The 23308-nt window shown below is 45.9% G+C and overlaps 3 long non-coding RNA genes across 3 annotated transcripts in view; 1 reads left to right on the top strand and 2 right to left on the bottom strand.

The window, feature by feature from the left end:
• LOC148120062 (uncharacterized) overlaps window positions 1–23308 on the bottom strand; it is a 565006-nt gene that overhangs the window by 127883 nt on the left and 413815 nt on the right. The gene's annotated exons all lie outside the window — the stretch shown is intronic.
• On the bottom strand, window positions 7462–8298 carry LOC146891842 (uncharacterized). Its single transcript, XR_015005290.1, has 2 exons — window positions 8219–8298; window positions 7462–7690 (listed from the first exon to the last, which is right to left on the bottom strand). It is a non-coding gene; the product is annotated as an uncharacterized LOC146891842 (long non-coding RNA).
• Window positions 13464–15681, top strand: LOC146891843 (uncharacterized). Its single transcript, XR_014996861.2, has 2 exons — window positions 13464–13842; window positions 15336–15681. It is a non-coding gene; the product is annotated as an uncharacterized LOC146891843 (long non-coding RNA).

Below are 23308 nucleotides of genomic sequence, written 5' to 3' on the forward strand. Positions count from 1 at the left end.
AAATAGAAAATATCTATTTTCCCTAACTGGACTGGTACAGAGGCGCAAGGAATAACCAGACACAACTTACATCATTATTACCAAAAAGGGCATCTCAGGCATCTTCCTCCTGAAGATCTCTCCTGAAGCTCTCCTTAAAGATCCCTGTGTTTATTCTCCAAACATCTTTTATACCAATACATAAACTGGGCGGGAAAATACATCATCATTCTGTCACCTAGGCAACCAGGTGAATGGCCTTTTGTCACATCCATATCTACCTGTCTGCTGAGTATGCTAGCTGTCACATAGGCTTAAATTAGCATCTCTATAAGGCATCCTCTAAATTACAAAGAAAGGGAGCAGCCAACATCCTGACCTTTGTCAGGCAGAGACCGCCTGTCTGCAGGGCTACTTGATCACTTCGGATGAGCCCAATGGCTTCAGAGCCTATCTGCTATACCATAAAGAAATATGTGCCTACAAAAAACTTTATTTATTTATGTATATGCATGCACAAATGTGTGTGAGTGTTCCTGGGGTTGCACTCAGACGAGGTTCCTGGGGTTGGTGAGCTGCTCACTGTGGGTCCTGGGAACTTCGCTCAGGTCCACTGAAAGAGCAAGTGCTCTTAAGTGATATGGCCTCTCTTCAACCCCCAAGCTCATTTCTTGATTTACTTGACTGATGACTTTCCAGTATGAAATCACACAGAAGGCAGGAAAGTGTGGGACAAAAGCAGTTCTCTAAAGTCAGTGGCTCTCTTGCTGCACGACCTTGAACAAGTCATCGAGCCTCTCTCTGACTTCATTTCTGATCTATAAAACTGGGATTCCCATTTAAGCCTCGATGACACCTTAAAAGAGTTAAATGGGATCATGTGTGGAAGGATTGAGCATAAGGTTCAGCATACTATAATTCTGAATAATGCCAGCAGTCACATTCTTTTTATTGTTGTTGTCAATATGAAAATCAAAATACTAACGAATAAAGCCATGCTTTGAGAATTCCATATCCTCAGAAAACCCTCATTACCTTCTCATTTCTCATTTCCTGTGATCAGCATTGCATCCTAGGTATATCAACCAAACATGGTAAATCAAGTTGCAATAAGACTTAGGCACATACCCTCATATTATGACTTGACAAGGAACCCAGTAGAAGGATTTAGGAGTCCCACAAGAGGACCAAGCTACACATCCATCATATATGCAGAGGCCTTAGGTCAATCCCATACAAGCTTCCTGATGGTTGGTTCAGTCCCTGTGAGTCCCTATGAGCACAGGTTAGTTATTCTGTGGTTTTCTTGTGTGCTCTTGACCGTTCTGGCTCCTACAATCCTCCCTCTCTTCACCATGATTTCCCACACTCTGTCTAATGTTTGGCTGTGTTTCTCTTGCATCTGCTCCTATCAGTTGCTGGATGGAGGCTCTGTGAAGATGATTATACTAGTTTCCTGTCTACAAGTATAGAAGAATATCATTAGGGATCATTTTGTTGACTTTTTTTCCAGTTATGTTTGGTTCTAGCCTAGGTCTCTGGGCTGTTCAGTCGTCAGGTCCTGGACCTCCAGGTAGTATTAGGTATGAGTTCCCTTGATGTGGGATTCTCTTCTGTATGCTGTGAATATGTTTTATTACCATTGGTTAATAAAGAGGCTGCTTTGGCCTATGGCAGGGCAAAATATAGCAAGGCAGGAAATCCAAGCAGAGATAGAGGAGGAAAGAAGGCGGAGTCAGGGAGATGTCATATTGTTGCTGAAGGAGAAAGATGCCAGAACCTTACTGGAAAACCACAGATTCATGGCGATACACAGATTAATAGAAATGGGCTAACTTAAGATACAAGAACTAGCTAGTACGCCTGAGTTGTTAGCCAAACAATGTCGGAATTAATATTGTTTTGTGTGATTATTTGGGTCTGGGCAGCTGGGAAGTGAAAAAGAAGTCTCCAGTTACATTTCCTCTTGTGGCACGGGTCTCAAGCTGGACCATTTTAGGCTGTGTATCCTTATTGCTAGGAGTCTTCACTAGGGTCACCCTCAGATTCCTGGGAGTTTCCATTGCACTGTTTCCCTTGGCCCTGAAATGCTCCCCAATTTCAGCTGTCTTTCTCAGTACTCCCTCAACTGTACCTGATCCTGTTTCCATCCCCCCACACCAAATACCCCCTTGAAATTTATTCAATTTTCCCTTTCCAAGTAGATTCATGTTCCCTACCCCTTGAGTCATTCTGTTACTTAGCCTCTCTGGATTTGTAGATTGTAACATGGTTATTCTTTACTTTATGGTTAATATCTACTTATGAGTGAGTACATATCATATTTGTCTTTCTGCATCTGGATTACCTCACTCAGGATGACTTTTTCTAGTTTCATCCATTTGCCTGGGATATTTTCTAAGATAACAGGGGAACTGGGAAAGTCACAGGTGGAGTAAGCCCAGCTGAGCATGGGCCCAGTGACCACAGGCTCGGGCAGAAAGGAAGACACGTAATGGCGTGACACACTGGTGGTCAGCTTGATTTCTGAAAAGATGGAGAGGAACCCGAGTGGGGCGTGGAAATGGATACAGTGGCAGAGAAGGGACCAGAGCCAGGAGGAGGGAGAGCCATCACTTGTCACGTGCTCCTTTGTCTCAGGAAGATGAGCAATCTCAGGCTGGCAATGACCTCACTGAGAGGGACGGCTTATCAGGGAGACGAGAGGAGGACCAATGGCTGGTGACTCCTGTGACTGGAGATGGACTTCAGAGCTGAGTCTGCTCTCAGAGGCATGTTTTAGAGTCAGAAGAGCCTTAGGCAGACTTTCATGATGATGTCAGAGCGCCCCTCAGGAGCTGTCCTATCCTGTTTAGATAGTCTGGTTACTCACTTTTTTTTTAAACTATGCTTTAATCTCATTTATAAACATCATTTTTTGTTTTTATTGCGCTATACATTTTTCTCCACTCCCCTCTCCTCCTCCCCCATCCCCTTCTACCTTCTTCCATGACCCCATGATCCCAGTTTACTCAGGATATCTTGTCTTTTTCTCCTTCCTATGTAGATCCATGTATGTCTCTCTTAGGGTTCTCTTTGTTGTCTAGGTTCTCTGGGGTTGTGGACTGTAAGCTGATTTTTCTTTGCTTTAGGTCTAAAAGCCACTTATGAGAGAGTACATGTTATATTTGTCCTTCTGGTTCTAGGTTACCTCACACAATATAATTTTCTATATCCATTTGCCTGCAAATTTCAAGATGCCATTATTTTTTTCCACTGTGTAGTACTCCATTGCGTAAATGTACCACATCTTTATCTATTCTTTGGTAGAGGGGCATTTAGGTTGTTTTCAGGTTCTGGTTATGACAACTAATGCTGCTATGAACACAGTTGACTATATAACCTTGTGGTATGGTTGAGCATCCTTTGAGTATATACCCAAAAGTACTATTGCTAGATTTTGAGGAAGGTTGTTTTCTAACTTTATGAAAAATCATTATACTGATGTCCAAAGGGGCTGTACCAGCTTGCATTCCCACTAGCAATGGGAATCCCCACATCCTCTCCAGCATAAGCTCTCATTGGTGTTTTTGATCTTGGTCATTCTGACAAGTGTAAGATGGAATCTCAGAGTGCTTTAATTTGCATTTTCCTGATGGCTAAGGAGGTTGAGCATTTTCTTAATTGTTTTTCAGCCATTTTAGATTTATCTGTTGAGAAATCTCTGCTTAGGTCTGTACCCATTTTTATTGGATTATTTGTTCCTTTGATGTCAAATTTTTTGTGTTCTTTGAATATTTTGGAGATCAGTCCTCTGTCTGATGTAGGTATGATGAAGATTTTTTTTCCCATTCTGTAGTATGCTGTTTTGTCTTGTTGACCATGTCCTTTGCTTTACAGAAGCTTCTCGGTTTCAGGAGGTCCCATTTATTAATTGTTTCTTTTAGTGTCTATGCTACTGGGGTTATATTTAGGAAGTGGTCTGTGCCAATGTGTTCAAGTATACTTCCACTTTCTCTTCTATGAGGGTCAGTGTGGTTGGTTTTATGTTGAAGTCTTTGACCCATTTGGACTTCAGTTTTCTGCATGGTGACAGATATGGATCTATCTATCAACATGCATTCCTCTACATGTTGATATCCAGTTATGCCACACCATTTGTTAAATATGCTTTCTTTTTTCCATTTTATAATTTTAACTTCTTTGTCAAAAATCTGGTGTTTGTAGGTGTTCAATTCAATTCCATCTGTCCTCCTGTCTGTTTTTATGCTAATATCAGGTTGTTTTTATTATGGAGCTCTGTAGTAGAGTTTGAAGTCAGGGATGGTGATGCCTCCTGAAGTTCCTTTATTGTACAGGATTATTTGCGCTATCCTGGGTTTTTGTTGTTGTTGTTTTTCTATATGAAGTTGAATCATGTTCTTTGGAGGTCTGTGAAGAATTTTGCTGGAATTTGATGAGCATTTCATTCCATCTACAGATTGCTTTGGCAAGATTGTCATTTTTATTATGTTAATTCTACCTACCCAAGGGCATGGAAAATCTTTCCATTTTCTGGTGTCTTCTTTAATTTCTTTCTTCGAAGATTTAAAGTTCTTGTCATACAGGTTTTTCATTTATTTGGTTAGTGTTACCCCAAGATGTTTTATCTTATTTGTGTCTATTGTGAAGGGTGATGTTTCTCTGATTTCTTTCACAGTTGATTTATCACCTGTGTAAAGAAGAGCTACTGATTTTTTTGAGTTAATCTTGTATCCTCCTACATTACTGGAGATGTTTATGAGTTGTAGGAGTTCCATGGTAGAATTTTTGGGGTCACTTATGTAAACTATCATATCATCAGCAAATAGTGAGAGTTTGACTTATTCTTTTCCAATTTGAATCCCCTTGATCTCTTTTTGATCTTATTGCTCTAGCTAGAACTTCAAGAACTGTATTGAATAGAGTGGACAGCCTTGTCTTGCTCCTGATTTCAGTGGGATCGCTTTGAGTTTCTCTCCATTTACTTTGAAGTTGGCTGTTGGCTTGCTGTATATTGTCTTTATTGTGTTTAGGTATGTTCCTTGTATCCCTGTTCTTTCCAAGACCTTTATCATGAAGGGATGTTGAATTTTCTTGAAGACTTTTTCAACATCTAATGAGATGATCAAGTGTTTTTATTTTTCAGTTTGTTTAAATGGTGGATCACATTTACAGATTTTTGTTTGTTGAACCATCCCTGCATCTCTGGGATGAAGCCTGCTTGATCATGCTGGATAATTTTTCTCATTGTACCACATTTTATTTATCCATTCTTAGGTTGTTTCAGGTTTCTGGTTATTACGAATAAATCTGCTATGAATATAATTGAGCAAGTATCCTTGTGATAGAATGGAGCATCCTTTCAGTATTTGCCCAGGAGTTGTATAGCTAGATCTTGAGGTAGATCAAGTCCCAATTTTCTGAAAAACCACCATATTGACTTCCTAAGGGTCTGTTCTCATTTGCACTCCCACCAGCAATGAAGGGGTGTTTCCCTTGTTCCACATCCTCTACAGCATGAGCTGTCACATATTTTTTTTTAATCTTAGCCATTCTGGCAGGTGTAAGATGGAATCTCAGAGTCATTTTGGTTTGCACTTCTCTGGTAGCTAAGGATTTAATTGTTTCTCAGTCATATGAGATTCCTCTGTTGGGAACTCTCTGCTTATGTCTGTATCCCATTTTTTAATTAGATTATTTGGTTTGTTGATGTCTAGTTTTGTGAGTTCTTTATATATTTTGGATATTAGCCCTCTGTCTGATGTGGAGTTGGTGAAAATCTTTTCCCATTCTGTAGGCTGCCATTCTTATATAAGATGCAAGATAGCTGTGTGTGCTGGAGGGAGCTGAAAAAAACAACATGGCGTTTGTTGCAACAGCTTTCTCAGCATTCTTGTGTGGAGCTGAAACCAGGTCTTCATCTTTCACCAGCATATCTGGGGGCGAGGGAGGGAGCAATGAACAAAATGTTCTGAGATGGAGCTGGCTTCAAAATGTGCACTAGGGAAGCAACTAGAGGAATTTAGCGAAAAGCAAAGTGGTGGGCGTGTTCTTCTGGTCATGCCTGAGGAACTTGGAAAAGGAGTCAGCAAACGGGGGAAAGTCGTGCAGTGACAGCTTGGCCGGCAAACAAAAGGGAACCAAGGGAAACAATCCAGTCTGAGAGAGGACTGAGGAGGCCCCTGGAGAAGAGCGGCATCACTTTGACAGCTTGGCCAGAAATCTGGACACTGTAAGAGACAATTTAGTGCTGGGTCATGCCCTAGGCGGAATTTATTGTTGCTTTCCTTGTTAACTCACCTCGTGTTTAAAGTCAAAACTGCCATGGCTCCAAGAGGCGTTTATCTTTGTCATTTGTATCATCAGCCCAAAATACATACTTGAAAGCAAGGGCCCTAACACCCTTCCTTTTAGATGAAGAATTCTCCACTTCAAGGATGCTGAAGATGGTCCTTTAAAGGTTGTGAATTTGGGGAGCTTCTGCATGAGGCTTGTGCTCTGAGAAAATGACGGAGGGACAACTGGAGCAGGATGTGCGCTGAGGCACCATGGCCCTGCAAAGCTGCACAGCCAAGGGCACAGACCTGGGGGAGCTTTCTGCAGATGGCAAGTACGCCCCTATCTGTCCTGGCTGCCCAGTAAAGGCAGTGCTTTCTACTGCTGCACAGGCCGATGAGTTAGCCTCCACGCTAAGCCACCTTTAGGTCCAGTCCAGGTGAGTAGTGAAATTGATTCTTGAGCCAAAATGACAAGAAGAAAACAGAGCCCGGCCCACACCAGAGAGTTGCTTCTCTCTCTTGTAGCCCGGGAGTGGGGAGCCTGGGAATGTCACTGAGCCTCTGGTGACCAAGGTCTTCCACCTGTTCTGTCCCGCTGGGCAGCAGCAATTAGTAGAGCCCGGCGTGCGGTCCCAGGCTAACATGTTTATCCAGACATACTGCACGGGTGGAACCCATCCCACATTTGGCGCCTAGCTCTGCACGAATGCCACCGACCGGTGCGCAGCCCTTCGCCCCTCCCCCACTTTTCCCCACCCCTCCCGGCTGCCTTCCTGCACTGCAACCTGCACTTGACCCCCAAGAGCTTGGCGCTGCTGGGTCCAGGCGCCCAGCCGGAGCCCAGTGTACAGACTTACCGGGGCGGGCCGACGGCGTTGCTGCGCAGAAGTCGCACGCAGAAGTCTGGACCTCTGGTTTCACGGGGGGGGGGGGGGGGGGGGGGGAGACACATGACACGTGGGCCCGGGACTCAGAAATGGACCACAGCAGAGTTTTATCTCCAAATGAGGAACTGTGACAGTGAAGGCCCAGGACGACATGGGCCGTCCCTGGGTGGGCAGCATAGGGTTGATTAATTCTCTGTGCCTCAGTCTCCCCAGTCTGTCCAGCCATGCCACGTATTCTAAACCCTGCTGATCTGTGCTGAGCTAGAAAACAGCTTAAAGAGACACTCTAGAGAGACACCGGAACACTAGAACAACTCTAGTTTGTTTACCTTTATTATGCTTGTGAGGTTGTTTGTTTCTTTAGAAGTGCACTTGATGACAGCGCTGAGCAGTGAGGTTTTTTTTCTTGTCGCTAAACAATTGAACTTTTCATTTCCAAGTACAGTCTGCAACACTTCCAAGTCTCCCTTCTTCCTAGAGCATTGCTCTGCTTCCCAACACCAGCGGCCTTTCCTCAGACTCACTGGCAGTGCCTGAGAAGTCACCCTGGGAAGAGAAACTTAGATTTTATTTTGAGATTTTTAATATGAAACGAAATGTTCTTTCATGTCCTAGAAGGAAGATCATTTCTAAACGGAGGACTCCACACCCTTAAAATTGTGATTCTAAAAGTATTTCTAGCTGGGGAGAAAGCAAGCAAGCTCTGGGCATATCACAGAAATGCCCCATGTGGAAGAGTCACAGGCTGGTCCCTCCCCCACATCCCCTAAAACGGTAACAATAAGGGTTGTGTTAGTGAGACATTTGTCATTTTAAAAATAATGAGTGAAAGGTACTGGATTCCAGATCATTCTAAAACAAAGTAAAAGGATATTGCAGGATCATGAAGTGCTCCAGGTACAACGTCCCACCTAGCACATGGTGGACTCCTGTCCTTCCCATGCCCGCTCTGCAGCCTGCAGGCCCTCCAGACTGGCCTCCATCCCACAGGAGAACAGAGAGCAAAAGCTCAAACTGCTCCTCCTCCAGCTCCCAGGGATCGTCCTTGCACAGGGATGCATTTGTTGTTCTGACCTTGTGAGCCAGTGATCCAGGGACAGGGACACTGTGTGCTGCCCCAGGAGTCTTCTGAACTCATTTGTCCATGAACAGCCTGCAGGGAAGGGGAAGAGGAAGGGGAAAAGGAAGATTCTGAGGATGTCCTGACAAGGGACACAGCTGCTTTTGGTGACAAAGAATGAGACTTGGGTTTCCTTGAAGAACTTGTTTTGAGTTGAAGACCGTCCAGTCCTAAGTCCCTGGCATGCTCCCTGCCTTCTTTCATATTGAGAAGTTCCTATCCAACGCCAAGGCCTTGTGCTAAGACCCACATCCCAGGGTCAGATGGCTTGTGGTCAAATCTCAATTCTGTATCACTTCTGAGGACCAGTTTTGGTTCCTGCAAACTGGGTTTGATTACAGCTCCATCTCAGAAGGCTTCCCTGGGCTCCTCCAAGGAGCCTGGTGCCCTGATGCTTTCTCAGGATGTCTCAGCCATGTCTCTGTTATATTCTACATTTCAGTTCTATAGAAACATGAACTTCTGAAATCGAGAATTGTGGGATTTTATAGTGGTTAGGAACATTGACTCTAGTCATCCAGTGCCCAAGTTCAAATCTCGGTCCTAATCCTTAGTTACTGTGTGACATTTGGCAGGTTAGCTACTGTCTCTGTGCTTTGACCTGTAGAATGGTGAGTGATAATGGCTGCTGAGGATTGCAGCAATGAGTTAATGTTTGGAAAGACCTTAATTAGGCACATGGAAATGAAAGCTAAGATTGTTATTTTATTTCACTAAAGTGCAGTGGATCTGACAAACTATATTAAATTCTAGGCTCAGATCAGGGGTATACTGTTGAGGGATGGTATCTGACCAGGTGATTGTCACGTTTATACAACATCTGTTCCACACCTAGAGAAACAGTTTATGCTGACTGGTTCTGTGTCACCTCGACACAGCTAGAGGACAGAGTCAGTTGAGAAAGTGCCTCCATAGATCTTGCTGTGGGACATTTTCTTAATTAGTGATTGATGGGAGTGGGAGGGAACAGATGAATGCTGATGTTCTGCTAGCTTCCACTCTTTAATACAAACTAGGATGACAGCTCAGGGGCAGCGGTACCCTGATTTAGTGGGTCTTCCTTCCCCAGCCAAGCCTCTCTGGAATACACCCACTGATATGTTACATATATGTCTAGGGGTGCCTCCTAAACAATTCTAAATCCATTCAGGTTGACAATCAGTATTAACCATCATGCTTAGGGAAATGTTTGGAAAAAAAAGATGCAGGACTGGGTGAGAGTAGCTCATCTTTTAATCGCAGCACTCGGGAGGCAGAGGCAGGGGGAATCTCTGTGAGTTCCAGGTCAGCCTGCTCTACAGAACAGATGCCAGGACAGCCAAGACTGTTACACAAAGAAACTCTGTCTCGAAAAACAAAAACAAACAAATAAAAAGATGCAGGGGAGTGTTAGTTGGTTTTGTGTACACTTGACACCAACAAGAACCACTTGGGAAATGGGAACCGAACCTCAGATGAGAAAATGTCCCCACCAGATTGGCCTATGGGCAAGCCTGTGCTGCATGTTCTTGATTGGTGATTAATGGTGGTTGGGGGAGATGGATAGCTCTCTGTGAGAGGTGCCAACCCTGGGTTCTACGAGAAATTAGTCTGAGCAAGCCATAGGGAGCAAGCCAGTATGCAGCACCCCCTATGACCTCTGCATCAGCTCCTGCCTCCAGGTTCCTGCCCTGTTTGAGTTCTTGCTCTGATTTCCCTCAGTGATGGAGTGTAACCTGGAACTGTACACTAAAATCAACCTTTTCCTCTCCAACTTGCTTTTGGTCATGCCGTAGGAACCCTAATTAAGACAAAGCGTATGTGGGATCAGAACATGAGATGCCTGGATGTTGCGCTTGAAGACAGATGGGGCAGAGGCAAGAAAGATGAGGAGTGGACAGACAGGGCGTGGCCTCAGAGAGAACCCTCACTGGGACAGGCAGTGGAAATGTTCTCAAGCCATAAACCAGAGAATACAGGGCATCCTAATGAGACTGAGTTCTCTTAAAGAGCACTTCGCTCCAGCCAGCCCGAGCCATCTTGAATCCTGGCATAGCAGGAAGACAGCAATGTCAGATGGAGCTGGTGACACCTCTGAGTCGGTCATTTATTCATCCGTGTGTGACTGTAAGTGGCATCTGTTTGTATCTGTAAGCAAATGAGACACTTCTGGGGACATGAAGAGACATAAGAGCCACAAAGAGGCTCGGGCTGTCCCATCGCTGTGAGCAGTACCGTGTCTGCAACATTGACAGTCTGGCACCTTGCCTCCCCACACTGGTACTCACGCTAGTGGAGGCCGCTCTCAGAGGCTAGGATCTGCTTCACCTGCCCAGAATCTGAGTCAGCATCTGCGGTTGTGGGGCAGCTCATGGGCCCCTGAACAGGACAACCTTCCTGTCCCCTGAGGGCTGCTGCTCTCAGGTCACCTCTTTGCCTGGTACATTTCCATGCTGATTCTCTGCTTCACACAACTGCTTGCTTTTCTAGGAATACATACACAAAAAGGGAAAGAAAGTATCTCCAAAAACCCAGCTAAAGGCCAACAGATTCCCCAAAGCTCACAGCAGAAGCCTAACGCTATGCTGCAAAGGCATTGCCTGGTCAAAACAGAGACTGTGCTTTCATTTCCCGGCTGCCCAGACCTGAACAATCAGACAAAAACTGTATTAATTACAACACTGTTTGTCTGATGGCTCAGGCGTATTTCTAGCTAGCCCTTCCATCTTAAATTAATCCATTATTTTTGACTTCTGTGTGGGGGAGGTATGTACATGTGAGAACAGATTCCCATAGAGCCATGAGGCATTTGATTCCCATAGAACTGGAGGTGCAGGAGACGGGAACTGCTAGACGTGAGTACTAGGAACTGACCTTGGGTTCTCTGCAAAAGCAATACATGCTCTTAACTGCTGGGCCATCTCTCTAGACCCCTAAGGTGTGTATTTGCTGGTTTGTCTTCGAAAGATGTTCAATGTCTCGTATCTGAGAAAGAGAGACTGCCAACTGAGATTTTGAGGTCTGGAGCTCCTAAGCACTCGCGATTTGAATGTTCATGCTGCAGCCTGGGCAAATGAAGGCTCTCTGCTGAGCGTGTCTGGGAGGCTCAGCATGTGATGCCATCCCAACTTCCCCAAGAATGTGGCTGATTTTCAAATGCCCCTGGGGAGAGAGGGTTGTGTTTGGGGTGAGTCTATTTGATATTAAGAAAAGCGATACTTGTAGCTGGTCGGCGGCTTTCACTGTGTTACCAATAGGGATGTTTCATATGTCCAGGTGGGGAAAAGAAACCACAAACTTCTGTGCCAGCAACACTGAGAGTGTGGGCATCGATGACATGCTCAGGAGACCAGCATTTGTCAGGGTTATACACAGCTCCACGGTCTTCTTAAAAGGAAACCAACACAGACTGTCTTGGGAAGCCCATGCCCACTGGATACTGTGTAACCTTGTACTTTTCTGAAGTCTCCACCTAAGGCGGTGCCCAAAGCTCTACAGGAGCCCTTTCCTCAGAAGCTCCAGCTCCATTCACACTGACTGGTCTTCAGATTCTTTTCAGCTGTGCAGCTGAAGGTTAAGATCACCGAAGAGAACTTCTCAGACTGCTGCAGGCAGCACGAGAGAGCTGCGTCTCCCCCTACCACTGCCCATGCAGTCTGCATTTTAGTGTGTGGCTGCACACAGTCAAGTCGGACAAATATAATATAAACAGCAGACTGTTTCCATTCCTTCCCACCTGGAGAAGGTCCCTCCATGTCTCCGTGGTTCCCTGGAGTTGTTAGTTCCGCAGGGCAGATTTGCATTATGTGTGTAACTATCAAGTTTACCTTTTCTAAGAATGTCTTTGTATTTCTCAAAACTTAAATTCTGTAAATTTTGTTGTTGTTGTTGTTGTTGTTGTTGTATCGAGTTGAGGCAGGGGATGTGCCGTGGCACATGCCCAGAGGGCAGAGAACAACTTGCTGGGGTCCATTTTTCCTTCTCTAACCCTAGGTTAGAGGAGATGGTGGGGGAAAGGGTCAAGAGGCGAGGCAAGAAGAGAGGAAAGATGAATAATAAAAGCCAGGCTGAGGCAGGAAGGCTGTGATGCCAGCCTGAGCTATGGTGAGACCTAGAGAGAGAGAGAGTACAGAAGGAGAAGGGAAGGAAGAAGGAGGAAGGGAGAGAGGGCAGTGTTCTCTCCAGACAGGACACATGTGAGAGCAGTGGGCCTGAGCCTCCGTGGGTAAACAACACAGCAGGTGTTGGGGACTGTGAAGCCCCAGGTCCTGAGTTTCCTGTGCTGCAGCTGCTTTGAGCACGAGACCCTCAGGAGTTCCTGATGGCAGGGGAGTGGTTTCTGGTGGGTTTGCCCTGAGAGTTAGGGCATGGCCATTGGGCGGAAAGCACTATATAAGCTGCCCTGGAACACAATAAAGTTGGCATTCTGAGCATTCTTGGCACCCATGTCTCTGTGTGTGTGTATGTGTGTGCGTGCGCGCACGGAGTGTGGAACAGTTGTTGTGCTACAGAAGGACTGAAGCCCCTCTCACGCCCTTTCTTCAAAGGACAGATCCTTCTCTTCTCTTTCTTCTCTTAGATCCAGCCTGGCCCATCGGCTGAAGCACTTCCTGGGCACAGGCTCCCTGACCCTCACAGCACCTCTCTAGCTCCCTCTGCTTGTGCCTGGCCCCAACATGGTCCAGCTTCTGGAATCCAAAACAAAGCTTCTCTTGTTCTTTGGTGGGATCCGATTGCTTGGTCTGTTCCATCTATCTCCACACTTGCTCCATCTTTTGAGGCTTCCTTCTGTTACCTGTGATTGGTTCTCAGCCTTCGTACTTAGCCATCTTCTGCTCTGAGCCTGTAGGTGGCTCACACAACAATGCCCATCCCCCACCCTCACACGGCACCATATTTATATCCCCTTCTTTCAGAGAGCAAGCACTGACTCTATCACTCTGCCTTCTTGGCCGCCCTCTTTGGCTAAAGCAGGTAGAGAATGTCTGTCCTACCAGGAGCAATTCAGTTCTCCAGGGTGGCTGGCCAAGTTGCTCAAGGGAGTCTTGTGGTGTCATTAGAGTGTTAGAGACATCGCTACCTCTCTTTTCCATATCAGTTGAGATGGCAACTGTCCCAGAAAGGGATTTCTGGCAGATCCATGTTCTCCCTGCTCCCTCAGACTTTCCCATGCAAAACTAAAAATAGCAACCTGTCTCTGTTCTTACACTTTAAAGCAGCCTTCCCAGAGACTGCTTCTCCACGGCCCTCCTGCTCATGGTGTAGCTCACACCTGGGAGGCAGCAGAAGCAGCGTGAAGGAACAGGAAGGGGCTCTCGGGAAAGGCTGAGATGGACCCATGTCTCCATGAGTAGACACTCTGAATAGTAGAAGTGGGAATTCTCAGAGGACCTGGCAACCAGCTAGGGCTTTCCAGAAGGCCTCACTAGTCTCTCAATGAGCATACCTCTGCAAAGTCAGCTGAGAGGAAGAGTTCATCACACAGGCAACTGCAGACCCTGGGAGGCATCCTCAGACCCTAGAGATGTGGATCATGTTGAAAGTCATGCTTGGAAGTTCTTGGCCTGTGCTAAAGAGCTCTGATGTGTGCAGCCTCATGGTATGAGACAGAATATCCGTTTTCTCCTATCCTGTCCTTTCTTTCATTGTCTTCTCTGTGAAATCCTCTTGGCAATTCTGTCTGCAAAAACTATTGGCATTTCATTAGGTATGGCTTTATTGTCTCTCTGCTATGTTTTTTTAAAAGTGGATATGTGAGCATGCATGCATCTGAGCATGTACATGTGTGTGTGTGTGTGTGTGTGTGTGTGTGTGTGCGTGCACATGCATGTGTATCGTCACTCAGAAGCATGGGACTCAGCTCCTCACTCTTCAGGGGCTCTGGCTAGGTGATCCGGTTCTCTAAGACTCAGCTGGAAGATGTGCTTAATAACAGGAGCATGAGAAGAAATGGCCCTTCCCAGATGTGTCTACAGTAGGCAATTCCTGTGTATTCAGCCAGGAAAAGTTAGAGAAAAATTAGAGCAAGTGTTGGAAATACATTTTTAGAGATTCTTGAGAAGCAGGAAAGTCCAGATCATGTGATCAGGTTATATAATGATGAGAGATAGATACATATAAATGAATAGATGATAGATGAATGGATGGATGAAAGGATAGAAAGATGGATGGACAGACAGATGGATATACAGATAGATTATAAATTGATAGACAGATAGATGGAGAGAGAGAGAGATAAACAGACAGATAGATAGATAGATAGATAGATAGATAGATAGATATAGATAGATAGATAGAGACAGAGATAGATGATAGAGGATAGATAGATGATAGATAGATAGATAGGTAGGTAGGTAGGTAGATAGATAGATAGATAGATAGGTAGGTAGATAGATAGATAGATAGATAGATAGATAGATAGATGATAGACAGATAGATGATTGGTACCCATATGCATGCATACATAGATAGTGTTTTAAGCAAAAAGTTAAGGAAGACTCCAGCTTGGTGAGGCTGGAGAATCCAGCCACCAATGAGCATTTCCTGAAATGACTCATGAAAATCTTCAGTCGGTCATCAAGAAGTCACATGGCAGCCCAGGGGATACCAGCCGTAGAAAAGGGGGCGCAGCTTACCCGACCTGGATCTCACCAGCATGAAAGGGGGTGTCTCATTCGACTACCTCTCTGTAGACTTGAGTTTAAAATGCTATGTATTTGAACAGCCGGCCCCTATCTGGTAGCCCTGACTTGGGAGGCTGTAGAAACATCAGGATGTAGGACATAGCAGGAGTAAGGTGACTGAGGATGGCCCTTGGGAGCACACAGTTCCTGACTCTTCTTGTCTTGGGCTCTGCCACATGCTCCCACTGTCAAGGAGTCACTGTGCCCCACCTTCTCTGCTAGAATCATGAGCCAGAATGAGCCCTTTCTTCTCTGTCGGGCATTTTGTCCCAGTGTCAAGAACTGTAGCCAATGTGGCAGAAACCCAAACAATGCTGCCGCAGTTCCTGATGAGCCCTGGGAGGAGGGAAGTCCCAGGATTGTGAAGAGGTGCCTTACATGTGTCTCTATATCTACAATCTCCCTTCAGAATTGGTTGGCAATGCAAACTGATCTCGACTTCCAACTCACCAGCTCCCAGGACTGTCAATAGTATCGGCTATATCTGGTGAGTCACTGTTGCTGACATGCGCTGTGGTAGCCGACCTGCCTCCTACGCCCCACCGAGGCTCTGAGGGGTCTGAATTAGCCAGGTGGACCTACCTAACTGTATGTGTCTGTACAGAAACAGCTCAGTGTGGTGGTTCACACCTCCAGTCTCAACACTGCAAGAGCAGAGGCAGCACCAGAAGTTGGAGGCCAGCCTGGATACCTTTTCAGATATTTTTTTTCAAAATAAACAGAAAGCAACAACAGGCCACCAGCACCAAAGGAAACCTAGTTCTGTTTTTGTCTGTTGTCAACAAGCAGAGGTCAGAGAAATTCAGCTGTGCTGATGCTGAAGACAGAGGAAGGGGTTCTGAGCCAAAGAGACTGAGAAGCTTCTAGAAGTTAAAAAAAAAAAAAGCCAGAGAAGTGGGTTTTCCTCCAACTATCCCAGCCTTGCTCATGTCTTGAGTCTAGGGCAAAGTCATGACCACTGCAGATCAATAGGGCTCTGGGGTTCTGAGCTTGTAGATTAAAATCCTGTCTCAAACAAACAAACAAACTGCTATTCAACTTTTTAGAAATTTTAAAATATTTCATAAACAACTTAAGTCAATTCTGAGATATCAATTGGGAAAAATCCAGAAATACACTAATTCCCAAATGGACTTTCCCAGAGGAAAGCTAATGTCGAAAACCCTTATATTACTGAATTATAAAAGATAAAAGCAAAATGCGTAAGGCAAGAATTTGGAAAAAAGGATAATACTAATACTGGTCACTTTTAAAAATTCTCAATTTTTAAATGAGCCAATTAAAGATTTTTTATTTGATGTATATAAGTGTTTTACTTGCAAGTATATCAGTGTACCACATGTGTGATCCTAGTGCCCATGGAGGCTAGAAGAGGGCACAGAATCCCCTGGAACTGGAGTTTCAGGTGGCTGTGAGCAGCCGTGTGGGTGCTAGGAATCAAACCAGGGTCTTCTGGAAGAGCAGTCAGGGCCACGAGCTGCTGAGCTTCCTGCCCATTTTCAAGTATTTCTTTTAAATCCTGAAGCAGTGGTGAGGAGAACGAGTTCCCCAGCAGGTCTGGATTATGGATGCCTATCCTGGAAGAAGGTCTGGATTATGGATGCCTATCCTGGAAGAAGGTCTGGATTATGGATGCCTATCCTGGAAGAAGGTCTGGATTATGGATGTCTATCCTGGAAGAGGGTCTGGATTATGGATGCCTATCCTAGAAGGAGACATGCGTGCCAAGCTCTCTCCACTCATTTGCTTCTTTGCTTTAGGTGGTTCCACTTGCACACAACAGATAGGCAGGGTACCACACATCTCATTTCTGACATGACCTCCAGAACCCCCAACCTGAGAGCTCGTGGCTAGACCTGGGCCTGAAAGGAAACACTCTTCCCCCAGAAGAACACATTGATTTTCTACCTCCTAGTCAACAGGACACAATGAGTTGAGGTGTAGCTCAATGCTAGAACACTGTGTCATCTCCCAGAGCACTGCTTTCTGAAGGTGGGGATGCTTATCATCAAAACCTTGACCACTCAGATCCTTTCCTACCTAAAGCTCTTAGGACTCCCAGAGTCCTCTGCAGTGTAGGCTCAGCCACCACCACTTGCTCATTGCTTTTCTCTCCTAGGTCCCCTTTGTCAGTGGAGCTGGGAGAGTCCTGCACACCCTGCACCTCCAGTGCCTCTGACTTTCCCATGTTTCTGACTTCCAGTAAGTACCACCACATTCATCATCCAGACTAAGACTTAACAAATGTGACATCATCCAAGTCCTCTGATTCTTGGTGACATCACCAAATCCATCACTTGACTTCAAGAGAAAGTTTAATTAAGTAAAACTAGAGCAGAGCAGCTAGGAGAATGAAAGGATTAGTCAGAGGCTAAAATGAGTCCTAAGAAGCCCAGCCGTTCCCACAGCTCTGAGCTGCTCTGGAATGAAGATGCACCCACCAGGCCATCAGCACCCTAGTTCCATCACTGCTGTGTAATTTAAATGGAGAGAGGTTCCAGTAAGACCCATACTCCCCAAACCACAACTAAATCCCCCCATGGAAGTGATCTAATGGTCACTTGTTGACAGAGGTTTCTGTACTGCCCAGTCCTGCAGCCGTTTAGTCCCAAAGAAACACATAGAGGTCTACATTAATTATAAACTGGTCAGCCTATTAGCTCAGGCTTCTTGTTAACTCTTTCTCACATCTTAATTTAGCCCATTATTCTTGCCTGTGTTAGCCACGTGGCTTGGTACCTTTATGAGCGAGGCATTCCTGTTTTCCTTCCTCTGTGGCTGCAGAGTGAATCTTTCCTCATCCCAGAATTCTCCTGTTCTCCTTTACCCGCCTGTACTTCCTGCCTGGTCACCCCGCTGATACTTTCTGCCTGGCTACTGGGCAATCGGCGTCTATCTAAAATATGAGAGACAGGGCACAGACCATTGCCCCACAGCACAGCAGTCACTGCCCCTCATTTGGGAGAGTTTTGATTGTGCTCATCACCCTGCCATTCTTTCTTTTCGTCTTGGTTGAAAATGGCACAGTCCTGGGTCCTGGGCATTTTATTGCCAATTTTACCTTGATCATTTTCCTAGTGCGTAAGATGTGCTCTTGCTGAAGCTCATGTCTTCATGCTTAGTAAAGCATCTTATGATCTACCTTTTAACTTAGCATCTTAGCTTTCATCCCTTCACCAGTGGACTCTGCACAGAGCTAGTGCTGATTGCTAAATATCTAAAATATAATAGACTGAGATTCCATTGCATATCACATGAACTGCCATGTTTGCACACAGTCCCACCGTTTCACATGGACAGCCATGTTTGCACACAGTCCTACCATTTCACACGGACAGCCGTGTTTGCATGCAGTCCTACCATTTCACATGGACAGCCGTGTTTGTACACAGTCCCACCGTTTCACATGAACTGCCATGTTTGCATGCAGTCCCACCGTTTCACGCAGACTGTCATACTTTCCTGTAGTTCTACTGTTTCACCCCGTGTACGTTTTGCAATCCTACTCACTAGTGACTGCATCCATTTGGAGGACGGCTGCCTTTATAAATAGGCCGTGACAACCTTCCAAAGGCAGCAGCTTTCATCTCTCAGCCAGAAGACATCAGCTTGCCTCTTATGACATTTTTACCTTCTAGGTTCAGGCCAAAATGGTCCCGCTGCTCCCTAAGCACGCTCCCTCCTGGAGCATCGCGCCCCATCTCCTTCCTTCCCTTGGCTTAGCACTCTCACCTCCTCCTTCCAACACTCAGGCTTCCCCATTGGAGCAGTATTTCACCTCAGCTGAGAGCAGTTCTGCAGCTGACAAGCAACTGGAGAGTCTTTGAAGTACTGGCTCTAAAATAGCTAGCGCCTGGCTGGGGAAACAGCTCCCTGGAATGACTTAGAATGCTCCTTTCCTCTCTTGTTGCCTTCTCTGTGTTTACTCACAGATGTCAGGGACCAAGAGGGAAAGAAACTGTGAGTCACCTAAGGATGCCTGTCCCCTGCTCTTTTTCCTATCATAGTGTCCCTTTCTCTCCACCAATCTCCATTCCCAGCTGCCCCTCCTGACACTCGGCAGTGCTCTGGCTTGGCACATGAGTTGAAAGGAATCACAGGTGTAGCCATCTGGTAAGGAGTGCCTGAGTGGAACCCCCACCCCCAGGGACACAACTCCTTTGACTTCACCTTTTCTACAGCCTTGACAAATTACAAAGACACACACAGACCCTGATGGGTTACAAGGGAATTTGTTTAACTGCTCCAAAGTTATTATTTGCATGCAAAAGACATTAAGACAAAACCCCTTGTGTTTGAATATGAAAGTGCAGGGGATTAAGCCTTTGTCTGGGCCCTTTCTGAAAAAGAAGCTTGCCACACAGTAGTTCAGCCATTGGAGTTAAGTGAGCTATCCAATGACCAGGCAAACTGCTGAAGAACCAGGTCAAGCAGGAAATCCTCAGTTGCTGATACACGACAGCATCGCACACCTGGCCTCAGCCTGGTTTACTCCCACTTCACAAACCCTCTGTGGCAATCTGGGACTCCAACTCTCTCCCTCACCTACGTGACCACCCAGCATTCACTAGTGGGTTCTACCTTACCACCGTTCCTCCTGTGCCCCTGGTTCCCTCTGTCTGCAAGACCTGCTGATTGGCAGGATATGAGCAAGAGTACAGGAAAATTTGAGGATGGAAATAGAGGGCAGAGTGCCTGGCACAAAAACTGAATGAGCCATTTTACTTAAGGAGACCACAGCCCCACACTGATGAAGCCAGAATGGAGGAACTGGGGCTGAAGTCAGTCCCTATGACTCTTGCAAACCCTTATTCAAAAGAAAAGGATTAGCATCAAATTTCCCCAGCGCTGTTACTCTACATGGCGATTATGAAATATGTGCAGTCTAAAGTTCTCTCCTCCCTTGGACATAGAGCTGGCATCTGAGGGAGAGCACCCAGATCATACAACCCTGTTCTGGATGGGTTAAAAGTCTGCACTTGAGCCCGAGTCACTTGCTCACACGTGAGTTCTAAGAAGGGTTTTTTGAAAGATTTCCTAGTCAGCCCTCCAGTCCACATCTGAGGATCCAACCGACCATGAATCCAGAATGTTCTGAAAACAACTGTGCCCGTATTACACATGTACTGACTTTTTATTGTCACTATTCCAAAACCAATTTAGCTTAACAACCATTTACATCGTATTTACATTGTATCAGCAGTTACAAGTCGTCTGGAGACGATTTAAAGGATATAGGAGGATATATGCAGGTCATATGCACACATTACACTTGAGATCCACAGACTTCGGTACCTACAAGGAGTCTTAAAATGGATCCCTCATGGCCACTGAAGACCAACTATAATAGTTAAGTCCTCATTATCACACTACATTCAGAAAGGCTCACGTATGTAGGTGTGCTGTGAAACAGACTGGGCAGTTTCGGATCATCTACACATCACACAGAGAGCCGAAACTCGTCTTCCGAAGCTTGTGTTTACAACAGAACTTGTTTGCATCTCCACAAAGTCCATTATCTCCATCCAAGTGCTCTCCTCTCTGTCTCATGAGAGTTCAGCACAATCCCTGCAGCACCCTTCGTACGCACTCCTAACCTGTCCTCCAGCGCGTCCTGCAGTGACACAGGCTCAAATCTGGGGCTCGCAGGCTCTGTGAGTGACCCCGCAGGACCCGCCACCCCACACAGTCTGCAGTCTTGAGAAGGGTCTCTCACTCTCCCCACCTCTGCCTTGTCCTGCCCGTCCTACCCCTGCATGACTGTACTTACGACAGCTCCTGTCTGAAGTATGTTCACCCTTCAAGGTTCAGGTCAGTGTCCTCTCCTTTTACTGGCTCAACTCCTGTGGCCACTTGTGCACACACAGACCATGTTGCTAAATGGTGTTTTGTGTTCCGGGTTTTTTTTTAAAAAAAAAAAAAAAAAACAAAAAACAAAAAACCCTAAACTCCAGAAGAAAACTAAGTCTCTACTCAGCTCCATATCTAGCGTGATGGCAAGTAAGCTCTGCATAAAGATGGTGATTCATCAGGAGAAACAGGCAAGGCAGCTTCATAGACACTGACTATGTGCCTAGTACTAGGGCTTTGGACAGTAATAGGTAAGACACACCTGGCGTGGTGGGTCATGCCTATAACCTCAGCAGATGAACGGCTGGGGCAGGAGGATCTTTGAAAATCTGAGGCAAGGTTGGGTTTCTTAGTGAGTTCCAGGCCTGAGACCATTTCTCAGGTAGAAAAGAAAAGGAAGGAAGAAGGGAGAGAGGGAGGGAGGGAAGAAGGAGGAAGAGAGGGAGGGAGAGGGGAAGAGAGGGAAGGAGAGAGAGAGGGAAGGAGGGAGAAAGGGAAAGAGAGAAAGAAATGAAAGAAAAGAAAAGGAAGGAAGAAAAGAAAAATGAACAAAACAGAAAAGACCTCTTGGCAGTTAAGTTGCTCTTCCAAAAGACCTAAGTTCAATTTCCAACACCCACACAGCAGAAAAGAAAACAAAACAAACACACAGACCCCCACTGTCCCAAAGCCTTCAGTGCAGTAAGTGGACCCGACAATAGCTATGCCTGATTATCCTTTGGAGAATGCTTTTGAGAATTATTTCAGATATTAACCTCAGAGATGGTGAACCTGGATGGCCCAAGTAGTACTGTCCCATTAAACAAGAGCACCCTAGATGCAGCAGGTAGGCACCAGGGTGCCAGGGTGTGCTTGGCATTTTGGGGGAGCAGCAAAGGAACAGCACACAAATGACTATAGTGTATGTCTATGTCGAAAAATGGCCAGAATGTTAGACCACATGGGTCCTTGTGGCCACAAATGCCAGTGCCACGAAAACATTTCTTTAGGAAAGAACCGGTGAAGCCAGAGCTCCCATGGGTGCTTATATACACGATAGGGACACAGAGCTCCCGTGGGTGCTTATATACACGATAGGGACACAGAGCTCCCGTGGGTGCTTATATTCACGATAGGGACACAGAGCTCCCGTGGGTGCTTATATACAGGGTGGAAAGGCAGTAGGTCTCTGTGGGTTATTGTCAGTGTCCAAGCTCTCAGTTTGGTTGGTGGCTCCATGAGTTTAATAATGTGGTTTTATGATATGGGCCACACATGAATCAGAAATGAAAACATGTCCTGAACCAACAATGTTCACTATCTGATTCTGTGAGCCAGAGACAGAAAACCATCTGCCTGGGTCTAAAATGTTCATTATTTCAAAATCTTCATCCATATTCCTTTCATTTAGAGCAAAACTGTAAGCTCTATCTCCTTCAAAGGAAATGACGCCCCAAGGTCGAGCCAGGTTTTTCTTTGGTTGGCATTGTTTTGTTTCTCACAGGACACACTGAGCGGCGTGTGGATCGGTCTTCGCACCATAAGAAGTTAATAGTTCCATTCACAAAGATTCCATTTCCGAGTAAAGTCACATTTCAAATCCTAGGTGAACTCTAGTTTTGGAGAGACAGGCGAGGAAATAACCCCTCCCCGTGCTGGCTTCTTTCCTGGAACCGGAACAGAGTTCAGCAACAGACTGACAGTCACACCTCAGGGCCACCCATTCACTAAGCCAAGGGACTTGTGAAATGGTGGTGACACACAGATCCTGCATCACTACAGAACAAGCAGTCCCTGCTTTAGAAATGTCACTTCCCTGAGAGGAGGAAGGCAATTCCTGTCCTGTTGAGGAAGCTGGCTATTTGTGGTGGTGACCAAGAGCTCATTCCTGAGCCTCCATCGTTGGACACAGTGAGCTTCCCACTTGGCACCTTTCCTGCCACCTGCCCAGCCCCACCCTGAGTGGGAAGTATCATCTGGCTCTTGTTCAGTGTTCTGAGACACAGATAGATCTGCTCAGCTTATGCCCTGGGCCACCGTCTTCACAGGAGAAAGAGAGGAAACCCGCTGTTCCCCCTGTTGTCCTTCTGCCTTGCTGCTTATTGCCAATGTCTCAACACAGACATGGCAGCTGTCCAAGGCATTCAGTCACTTAGAGGGTGTGCACATACACCCAGGACAGGAAGAGTTGGGGAAATCCAACGATAACTTATGCAACTTCTGGGTGAGTCTATTCAGCCTCCCCACAGCAATGGCAGGAAAGTGGGCATCCTCCAGGAGGTAAAGTACTGGACAGGCCTCACTCTGGCTTGTGGAGGACGCTGTCCATGGGGCTGCTCCACCCTTCCCCTGAGGGTGCTCCTTGCGCTCTCCCAGTACAGCCACACCTTTCAACAACCTTGGCTTTTCTGGGTTTGTCCACATTTTACTAACAATGGAAATCATTTAAGAAACAAGCTCTTGTGGGTTTAGTCAGCCATTGGGCTGCATCTTCCAGTACCATGATGCTTTATTGTAAAATATGTACAAGAAAAATGTGCACAAGACTCAGCT

Source organism: Myodes glareolus, chromosome 13, assembly GCF_982192425.1.
Source record: "Myodes glareolus chromosome 13, mMyoGla1.1, whole genome shotgun sequence".
Classification (NCBI taxonomy): Eukaryota; Metazoa; Chordata; class Mammalia; order Rodentia; family Cricetidae; genus Myodes; species Myodes glareolus.